We start from the raw sequence: 8,963 nt of genomic DNA, 5'->3' as shown, positions 1-8,963 counted from the left end.
TCAAACTCGCTTCCCATGAGCTTTGCAAACTCTTCACAAAGGGAATCATTTGTTGCACCAAAAATGATATCGTCAACATAAACTTGCACATTGAGCAGGTTCCTTCCCTGTTTCCTCAGAAATAGGGTGTTGTCAGTTTTTCCTCATGTAAAGCCATTTTCAAGGAGAAATTTGGACAACCTTTCATACCATGCACGAGGGGCCTACTTTAGTCCATATAATGCCTTGTCAAGTTTGAATACATGCTCAGGTTGCTCATGACATTCAAAATCAAGTGGTTGTTTGACGAAGACTTCTTCCTTTAGATATCCATTCAGAAATACACTTTTTACATTCATTTGGAATAATTTGAATTCCATATGAGATGCAAATATAATGAGGATTCTGATGGCTTCCATTCGAGTAACTAGAGAAAAAGTTTCATCATAGTCGATCCCTTCTTCTTGATTGTATCCTTAAACTACTAGCCTTGCCTTGTTCATTGTTGTGTTCCCAAACTTATCAAGCTTGTTTCTGAACACCCTCCTAATTGATATAACAGTTCTGTCTGAGGGTCGAGGAACTAGGTGTCATACGTTGTTCCTCTCAAATTGATAGAGTTCATCTTGCATAGCAGTAATCCAGTCAGCATCTTTCAATGCTTCCTTGTTATTTTTAAGCTTAATTTGAGAGAGAAAGTCTGAGAAGGCAAGTGAGTTTCTTGACTTTGGTCTGGTTTGAAGCCCCGATTCAAGAGGAGTGATTATATTTTGAAGAGGATGTGAACTTTTGTGTTTCCAGTTAGACACCTGAATCTCATTGCGAGAGGATCCAGGTTCCTCTGAATGAGATCCATTATTGACATGTGTGCCACTTCTTAACTCAACATCAGGAGTTCCTTGCATGGCATCAATAACTCTATTCTCTTCTTCAGTTGTTGTGATTGAGGGACCAAGTTCCTCTGTATCAGTTGGAGAGTAAGCTGCACCATCTTCGTTTGATTCCTTGACCTGACTCATCATGTCAGCCTTTCCATTTTCCATATTAATGACTTCACCAGGAACCTTTGACTGCTCTCCGTCTTGATCAACCTTATCATGTAAATATTTCCCACATAGGTGGTGAGGTTCATCAAAGATCACATGTATGCTTTCCTCACCACATTGAGTTCTTTTGTTGTAGACCTTGTAGGCTTTTCTTTGTGATGAATAACCAAGAAGGATTCCTTCATCACTTTTGGCATCAAATTTTCCTAGTGCTTCCTTCCCATTATTGAGAACGAAACATTTGCACCCAAACTTCCTCAAATATTTTAGCTTGGGTTTTCTCCCGTTCAACAGTTCATACGGGGTTTTATTCAAGAGAGACCTGATCATGCACCTATTCACCAAGTAGCACGCAGTGTTGACTACCTCTGCCCAGAAACGTTTTGCAACACCATTGTCAATCAGCATTGTCCTTGCCATGTCTTTAAAAGTCCTATTTTTCCTCTCCACAACACCATTTTGTTGGGGTGTTCTTGGAGCTAAAAAATTATGACTTATACCAATTTCAGCACAGAATTCATCGAATTTTGCATTGTCGAACTCTATGCCGTGCTCAGATATTATACTCACTACATTATGGCTCATCTTCAGTTGAATATTCTTCACAAAAGCATCAAACACTGGAAAAGTTTCATCATTGGTTCTAAGGAACAAAGTCCAGGGGAATCTGGAGTAGTCATCCATTATGACGAAAATGTACTTCTTTCCTCCTTTACTTGGCACCCTCATAGGTCCACACATATCCATATGGAGGAGATCAAGTGGACTTGTGGTGCTTACTTCCTTTTTGGTCTTGAAGGAGGACCTGACTTGCTTTCCTTTTACACATGCATCACACACTTTATGATCTTTGAAACTTGACTTAGTCATCCCATGAACCAGGTCCTTCTTGACCAATTTGTTCAGCAACGTAAAGCTTGCATGACCCAATATTTTGTGCCACATTACATCATTGTCATCAACAGCACTCAAGCATGTAAGATCCTCATTGCGCAATTACTCAAAATCAGCAATATAAATATTTTTGTATCTTTTTGCCACCAGAATCACCAATCAAGAGATTTGTGACTGTGCAGGTTTTTGACACAAATTCCATTTTGTTTTCTTTGTCGCATATTTGCGAGACACTCAGTAGGCTATATTTCAATCCATTCATATAATACATATTCTCAATTGAGTGAGTGAGCGTCTTTCCAATTCTTCTCACTCCCAGAATGTATCTCTTTTGCCATTGCCAAAGGACACACTCCCTCCTTGCAGAGCTTTGAGCGAAAGGAAATCATCGATGCTTCCAATCATATGCTTAGAATAGCCACTATCCATATACAATTTCCGGATGCTTCCTTTCACTTCTCCCTCATCATCATCATCATCATCATCATTTTCTTCATCATCGTCAGATTTTGCCATCAGGGCAAAGATAGAGTCATATTCAGCTGCTTAACTTTCAACTGCCATCATGGAGGTATCACCTTGTTCATCATCTTCTCCAGATTTATTGGAAAAATCTCCCCATGAAGCAAGAGCTTGTTTCACCACATTTTCAGCGACTTCTTTTCTCTTGAATCTTTTGTCAGGAACTGGGTTCCTCTTGACTGCTTTGTTTGTATTGTGCTTGTACTGGTCTTGCTTGAGGAGAGGACAGTCTTTGATGAATTGTCATGGCTTATAGCATTTATGACACAATTCATAGCCTCTTGGATTGCTGGAGCTGTCCCTTTTTGGAATGCCTCAATTCCTATGAACCATTTTCTGAAATCGCTTCGTCAGGTAGGCCATGTCAGCTTCCTCACCACTTGAATCATTATTGTCTGCCTTGAGGACCAAGTTCTTCTCCTTTTTGGGCTCTCTTCTTTCATGGTCCTTCTTCTTCTTCTTCATTTCATAGATCTTCAGATTTCCAATGAATTCATTAATGGTCAACTTTTGCAGATCCTTTGCCTCCGTGATAGCATTTACTTTTCTTTCCCGGGAACTAGGTAATACACTAAGTATTTTCCTGACAAGTTTGTTCCTTGGAATAATCTCTCATAGAGAGTGGAGCTCGTTGATGATGGAGGTGAATCGAGTGTACATGTCTTGAATGGATTCATCATCCTTCATCCTGAAGAGTTCATACTCAGTGGTGAGTATGTCGATCTTCGACTACTTGGCTTGAGTTGTTCCTTAGTGTGTCGTTTGGAGAGCTTCCCAGATCTCCTTGGTTGATTGACAGGTAGAGATCTTGTTGTATTCATCTGGTCCAATACCACATACGAGGATCTTTTTTGCTCGGAAGTTCTTCTCTATAGGTTTGCGGTCAGCATCGTTTTACTCCTTCCTTGTCTTGGGAACTGTCACTGCCAGTTCGCCAATAGTCTTCATAGGGACGAAGGGTCCATCACAGATAACATCCCAGAGCTCTGAATTTTCAGCCATGATAAAATCATGCATCCTTGTCTTCCACTATCCATAGTATTGTCCATTGAATCTTGGTGGTCTGTAGGTTGATTGACCTTCTTCAAAGTTTGATGGAGCAGCCATTTGGATCCATTCTAGGTGTTAGCCTGATAAAAAGAACCTGCTCTGATACCAATTAGAAGAAATTTAGGGTCTACCAAATAGAATAGAGAATCTGATGCTCTATCAGTTCCCATAGAATACACACAATAAGAGATAGGTAAATGACACATCAGAAATTTAAGTGGAAAACTCTCAGCTCACGGGATTAAAAACCACGACCTACACTTGTAGGATTTTAACTTCACTAACCGAGCAACTTTTAGATTATAACCTACTGTAACCTGGGAATTACACTCTAAATCCCTACTCACTTGTAATAACTCTATTACAAGCCTCTTTATAATAACTCTATTACAAAGCTCACAGCTCGACTAACTCTAGTCAAGACGCAAATACAAGGTTTATGGTTTTACAAATGGTTTCCTATACAATGCTTCTAGCTAAGATAAGTAGGAATTACAAGTAAATCACTCTAACAAAGGTGCAATACAACTAAAGACATCTAATAACACAATGCTGGAAACTGATCTTTCGTTATGTAGTTCTTTGTTCTTGAAGCCTCGAAGTCACTTGCAAGATGAAAACACACTTAAGAGGAAACTTGATTAATTATCGGATGTACAAGTGTATGTTTTCTTCATTGCTTCATGTTAATAGTATCCAAGTGATGTCACTTGTATGATGCAAGCAAATATCCGGTACAAGGCATTCCCCATAAGGTAACTGCTGCACTGTTCATACTGTTGCGTGTGTGCAGGGGAACAATTGCAATGACTTTACCATTGTGAGCAGTTGACTGGTACAATAAGCAGGGGAACTAATGTCCATCTGTTCCCTCTATTGTCTCTTTGATTCTAACTGTTGGATCTTGTTCCCGATTTGAAAGTTGTTGTGTTTTGGCACCTTGAGGATATGTAACAGGTTCCCGATCTGGTTCTTATCATTAAGTTTGTTAGATCATTAAAACATAACAAGACACATAATTTATCACAAGGTATGCTTATTTGGGGTCATGGTGTTGAGTTGAATAGTTTGATACCGTTGTGAGCCATGATGTTGAGTTGAATAGTTTGATACCGCTGTGAGCCATGATGTTGGGGCATTGTGTATGCCTTCGTACATTGTACGAGCATTGTGTATGCTTCTTGATATATTTTGGGCATTGTGTTTGCTGCAGTGAGCATTGTGTATGCTCCATTACTTATTTGAGGCATTGTGGTACCGTTGTGGACTCGTAGATGTGTTGGTTAATTTCTTTCACTACAATTATGACAAGTCCTTAGTGTCTACTCTTGTTGGTTAATTCTTATTAACTATGTTGATACATATATATTGAGTTATTGTATACATATATATTGTGTTTATTATATTATTTTTATTGTGGTGTGTTTGTATTTTCTAACACTTGTTCAAGAGGTATTTAAAGTGGCTGGTCGAGGTTCTTAGTGGGTTATATTTACATATAACCCACTCCTTACCTGCATCTCTATGCAGATATGTTTTGGGAGATAAAGCTAGTGACTGACGAGTTCGTTCGAGTGGATCCTATTGCTAAGGTGAGCCACCGCATTATTCGTGTAGGCTTTCGTTTCAGCTTTATCTAGCTTGTGTTAATTATTTCCTTCTCTTTGGGGTTCGCATACCCGTCAGTTAAACTCATTTTACTCTGTTAGATGCTTCATGGTCTTAGTGTGAGATTTGAGTTAGAGTTTTATTATTTGAGTGATTGTTGGTATTTCTATCAATTGACTAAGGAATTGGTTGGCAACTATTTCGTCTTTAATTACTAAAAATACTTTTAAACCAGCACTTATTTTTCTCTCAGTGTTTGTGTAAATAGTTAAACGTATGAGAAATGAGTTCGCCTGGCAGGTGGTATTAGTTGGGTGTCAATCACGTCTAGGGGGTAGTTTGGAATGTGACACTATAATAGTAGCTACCCAGTTCGAAAGAACCCAATATCTTCTGCGTTTGTCTTTGCAAATCCATTAAATGTGTATAAATATTTAATTGTGAATCTAGTAACTAAAACGAATTATATGTTTGATAATAAGTTCAGAATCCATAAATTATTTTCCTGATTCCGGATATGATTTCTTCCTATTTGCTTACGTTTTGGTATAAAAAGTTACTCAGTACATATATCACTAAAAGGTAGCAATTGCTTAATAAAATAATTAAGATACGTGATCCGGACAATACTACTATTTTTTTTATTAAATAAAGGGGAGATGGAAAAAGTCTCGTGATAAACTGGATTGGCAGATCTCTGCTATTAATTTATTGCCACAAAAAAACTCAGGAGGGTATCCTGCAAATAGTTTATTCTTAGGTTTCCAAACGAATAAATAAACTAAATATTCTTTCTTTCCTCTTCTGTGCATCTCCCCAATTGATTGTGACATGCACTCATAAAAAACAGCACCATCTCCTTTGTATAGAATATCCGTAGCTCTCTAACAGAGTGATTGAATCTCATTCGCTGGACAAGAGTGATTGCCCGAATGGTAGCACATTTCACCTGCAACTTAGGATGTGGGTTCGAATCATCAAATGAGCAACAACTTTAACATAAGGGATCAAAACAGAATCAAAGAGAAGAAAAATAAAAAAAAGAAATATTAAATCAAGAATATACGACTATGTGAAATTGAAGTGACCATTTTTTTTTAAAAAAAAAATCACATTAGTAGTTGAAAAGATAATATCTATTGGGTGGTACATAATGAATCTCGAAAATTAACATGTGGATTGCTACATGGAACTTAGTTCAAAGGGAGATTGTTGAGTGTACGAACAAAGTCTCACATTGATAGTTAAAAAGATTGAAAGCTTAAATATAAATTATAGGGATCTGCTAGTGGTGTGAGACCTTTTAGAAAAAAATAATACGAGTCTGATGTTATTGGGTTGATTTGCCTAACAATATCAAATGTTAAATCGGCCTTGATATAAAAGAAGCTTATTTAGTGTAGCAATAAAGGTGACTCAATTTTTCTTTGAGAAATTTTCATAAAACACTATAATTTAGAGTCTAGTAACTATTGTTTGCCTAATTATCATTTATAGTTATTATTCAATTGTTACCAACTTGTATCATTTATATTCAAACGCGCAATGAATACAACTTGTGTCAACTGTATTAGTTCGCGCAACGAATACAACTTGTATCAACTGTATTCGTTTGCGCAATTGTATTAGTTCGCGCAACAAATTGTATTCTTTTCTTTCTTCTTCATGTTTGTCCCACTTGTCTTTTCGAAGTATTGGAATAACGATAAAGTTGTTACAGTGTAACCTATATGAATCACGAGTTTAAAAGGGCAACTCAGTGCACAATTTATCCCGCGTTCATGCATGGTCCGGGGAAGAACCGCACTCAAGGGGTGTGATGTAGACAGTCTAACCTAATGAATCACAAGTTTGAGCCGTAGAATTAGTTACTGATCCTTATGCCAGGGTAGGCACCTCCTTGGGGTACGACCATTCTCCGAACCATGCGTAAACTCCTGTTACTTTGTGTACCGAATTGCACGATTTTGTCTCTTCTTCCTTTGAACTAGTTACTCCACACGCAAGTATAGTCTATCTGTTCCAATTTATGTTTCGAACTTTTTTTAGTCTGTCCCAAAAATAAATGTCATACTTTCTTATTTAAAAATAATTTAACTTTAAACTTCCTTCTTTATCCTTAATGAGATGATTAATTTATAACCACACAAATATCTATAATTTATTTTAAATTAATTGGTGTTGATTTCAAGATACTTGAAATCCTCTATGCATTTTTTGGAAGGTTATGGTGGATCCAGATGCTCCAATCCCAAGCAACCCAAACGAGAGGGAGTATCTCCACTAGTAATATTATGATCCATCTTTTATTTTTTTTTGTTCTTTTTATTAAAAGAGAAAAATATTTTCTCTGTTTCAATTTATGTGATAGTGTATAATTTTGCATGGAGTTTAAGAATAAAAAAAATTAACATTATGGTCTAAAATAAGTCATAGAATTTTTGTGGGTATAAATCATCACAGAATAAAATGAAAAGTTTAAAATTAAACTATTATTAAATATTAAAATTTAATTAAAACATTTTCAACTTGTTTGGGAGTAAGACATAATAATAGTAGTAGTAGTTGTTGTACTAAAAATAAAAAATATTATTCTTTTTTGGGTGGACTAAAAAGGAAAAAATATCAAGAGAATAATATTCTTAGTTTTGGCATGAATCACACTTTAAATTAAATGTCTTGCACTGACCTTTGTACTTGATTGCTTGAACTTGAACTTGATTGCTTGAACTTGAATTTGTGGAGAAATTTGAAGTGTTTGATCCACGAGCTCTTTCTTGCTTCTTGTTATAACTTCTGGTGTCTTTTCTGAGTTATGAAGACCCCTATTTATAGTTGTGGGAGGGAAGAGTTATGATAAGAACAAACTCTTTTCAACCAATCAAATTGAAGTGTGACAAGACCGCATTTGATTGGCCAGAACATGTCACTTGCGCATGTGGCGCAGTTTCATTGGCTATTTAATTTGACTTGGCATGCCTTGTTATTCTGGCACGTGGCATGATCCTATTGGCCCTTCCGTTTGACTTAGTGTGCTACGTTATTTCATGCGTGGCACCAAATTGGACCTCTAGGAAGATGATATCTTGGACTAGTGAAGTGAGCTCATCATTTGTAACCCAATTAAATGGCTAGTCCAATTATATTGAATTTATATAATTAATCCAATTATATTATCTCATAATATTTATTTAGATCAAAATATATTTAATTGAGATCAAATTTAAATTTTTTATAAATTTAAATTTAATAAAATTTTAATTGCGTACAAATACCCCGACTTCAAAACTTGTTAAGATGTACACTTGTCAAAATCGAAAACGGGTAATGAAGTACTTAGCGTACTATCAAATTTGTCTTAGGCCAGTTTAGAGCACAAAGGATTGTCCATGCAATTTTGTTACGTGTAAACCCGGTCAATTACTTGAACAATATAATGACCATTTACTTTGAATAGGGATAAGACAAAACCATTGAAATTTGTGATTTCAATGTGAAATCATAATTGCCGCCTGATATCTACGATTCCTTTTGGGAAAGGAAATTATTTCTTATTGTCATGATTAGACATAATTGCATATTAGGTTGGCAATTCATACAACAATTCGAGTCTATTTTGGATTCATTGTCGCCGCCGTAATTAGACGAATCCCATATGGAAAACAATTGTAGCAGCCGCCTCATACACTCCATTTCACATCGGAACCCTTTCAACCATCGCCTTTTGACATCTATAAATAAAATATACTTTTTATTCTATTAGCATCACTTTTTGTGTTTGCAAATAATTTTAAATTTACTTTTGACGACTTGGAAGCATTGACGCAAAAGTAATTTTTTCTTATTTTCTTGTGCTTTTTTTTT

At 36.2% G+C, this 8,963-nt stretch overlaps 1 long non-coding RNA gene across 1 annotated transcript; it reads right to left on the bottom strand.

Annotated features, from left to right (window-relative positions):
• Window positions 1-5,776: 5,776 nt before the first annotated feature.
• LOC104101830 (uncharacterized) lies at window positions 5,777-7,989 on the bottom strand. Its single transcript, XR_687559.2, has 2 exons — window positions 7,789-7,989; window positions 5,777-6,048 (listed from the first exon to the last, which is right to left on the bottom strand). It is a non-coding gene; the product is annotated as an uncharacterized lncRNA (long non-coding RNA).
• Window positions 7,990-8,963: the final 974 nt, after the last annotated feature.

This window comes from Nicotiana tomentosiformis, chromosome 5, assembly GCF_000390325.3.
Source record: "Nicotiana tomentosiformis chromosome 5, ASM39032v3, whole genome shotgun sequence".
Classification (NCBI taxonomy): Eukaryota; Viridiplantae; Streptophyta; class Magnoliopsida; order Solanales; family Solanaceae; genus Nicotiana; species Nicotiana tomentosiformis.
The sequence above is the reverse complement of the archived record's forward strand: the minus strand, read 5'-3'. Positions and strand labels throughout refer to the sequence as shown.